Source organism: Carlito syrichta, unplaced genomic scaffold, assembly GCF_000164805.1.
Source record: "Carlito syrichta isolate Samal-C Ts95f unplaced genomic scaffold, Tarsius_syrichta-2.0.1 Scaffold309895, whole genome shotgun sequence".
Taxonomy (NCBI): Eukaryota; Metazoa; Chordata; class Mammalia; order Primates; family Tarsiidae; genus Carlito; species Carlito syrichta.
In genome coordinates, this window is record NW_007253991.1 from 179,260 (window position 1) to 181,492 (window position 2,233).

Sequence of the window (2,233 nt, forward strand, 5' to 3'; positions counted from 1 at the left end):
GAGAAAATCTGAGGAAAGACTCGGATTGGGCCTGCTTGGGTGACATGTTCATTCATGGACCAATTATAGCAGCCAGGGAATGGGACATTGTGATTGGTCCACTTGGGTCAGAGACTAACCCTTCAAACAATGACTCTGGTCAAAGTAATGTGGTCCTGTCATTCGAGTCAAATGGCTAAAGTGCAGCAGGAGGAACAGGAAGAGACTAGCATGAGCTGGCCACTGAAGGTGTGTGGATACCACTGTGATGCAAATTAACCTACATAAGAATGTATTAGGAAGGAACAAACGGTAAAGGAAATAATATTTATCTAGTACATTGTTTCCAATAAGTGCCTTTCACTTTTTTTCCCTTGCCTTTCACTTTTTAATGTTTCTTGTGGTCTTGTGATGTATTCTTTTCCCTGTTTCACAAATGAAAAAATTGAGTCCAAGATGGATTGGGTATCTTGCCCAAGGTTCCCAAATTAACTTCTTCACTTTCACCTCTATCCTGGATAATGCCAAAGTCTTTGCTGGTTCTACCATTCCATGCCGTTTTGTTTTGTTCCCACCCCCACTCTACCCCCCCCCAAAAAAAACCAAAGATTTGGAAACAGAAGGAGAATCCATCAAGACCACTGCTAAGCCCCTGCACCCAGACATCCAGTCCCTCATGTAGAGTAGGTCTCTGTAGACATGAATGATAAATGGGTCATCTTACTATTCAGCTCTAATTTGAATCGGCCAAAAACAATAAAGCAAGTGTGAAGCTGGATCTGCGTTGAAAAGGAAAAAGATGCTGTGATTGATTAACAAAGTCTGTCAGGGGAAAGGAGGACAGAGAGTTTACCATAAGCATGCTATGTGCTTGTTCATTTTACCCCAAAATTATTAGGCAAGAGATCATCACCCTGATTGTTTTACCTTCTGGCTTATTTTTTTATGTGCTATTTCTATCTAACTTTCCTTTCAACGTACTTTGAAATAACAATACTTTCTTTCCTAGTTTCTTTCTTCTTATACCTCCCCGAGTTCCTGACATGTTGCCTTGGTTAAAACATCATTTATTAACATCCCTGTATACTTTGCTCTTCAGCATCAGGGTCTTGTGGCCTCTCTGTTTCTCTCATCCATGCAGGGGTCTTACATTATTCTCTACACATCCAGCTCCTGCATAGCTCAAAGCCAACATCTGCAGACTATAGTCTCTTTCTTATTTATCAAGGCTTTCCAGGAAGAGCAGGGTCTTCTCCATCCTCACCAGCACAGCTTTCTCATAACCCATGCAACATATAGAATCATACATAAGTCATGTATATACAAAGGGAGTCTATTGCCATTGAATACATGAACAGCTGTACAGATCTTGAATGCATACTTGTAAGTGAGCATATACACACACACACACACACACACACACACACACACACACACACAACCTGATTTCTCTCTTCCTTAACCCTACAGAGAAACTCTGTGGACTCCAACTTTTTTAGGGTATGTGTAGATATAGAAAGACAGAGAAAGAGAGAGGGTTAGAGAGTCTCCAAGTTTATACATTCTACTCCAGTTCATCAGTGAGGAATGGGTGGGAAAATAGTGATACATTCATATCATGGAAAATAGCACAGAGCCACCATCATTAAACATGGCAAGCAGTAGATCTACAAGTCCCAATATGGAAATGTCTCCACAATCGATTACTAAGCCGGCAAAACAGATCGGTGTGTGGAAGACTATCCCAATGTAACGAATGTGTTCAAAGATAATGGGCAGTCACACATACAAGTATCCACCAACAGCGAGCAAAGCAGAAATGTGTGAACAATCCCACTTCTGTTAAAACAATATGTTAGTTTGTACATTAAAAATAAATTTGAGTTTGGGCAACCTGTAATTCCATCACTTTGGGAGGCCAAAGAGGGAGGATTGCTTGAGGTCAGGAGTTTGAGAACAGATTGGGCAAATAAGCGAGACCAAATCTCTATTTTTATGAATAAATGAATTTGAAAGCCTTTATACCACACCATAAAATGTCATTATCCCCGGGAAATGAGATGAGAGACGTTTACTTTTGAGGCTAACAATGTATTTCTCTTTTTCCTTTTTTTTTTTTTTTTTGGGGGGGGGGTCAGGGCCTTGCTGTGTCACCCAGACTGGAATGCAGTGTGATCAGGGCTCACCACAGCCTCGACCTCCTGGGCTCAGGCAATCCTTCCACTTCAGCCTCCCAAGCAGCTTGGATTACAGA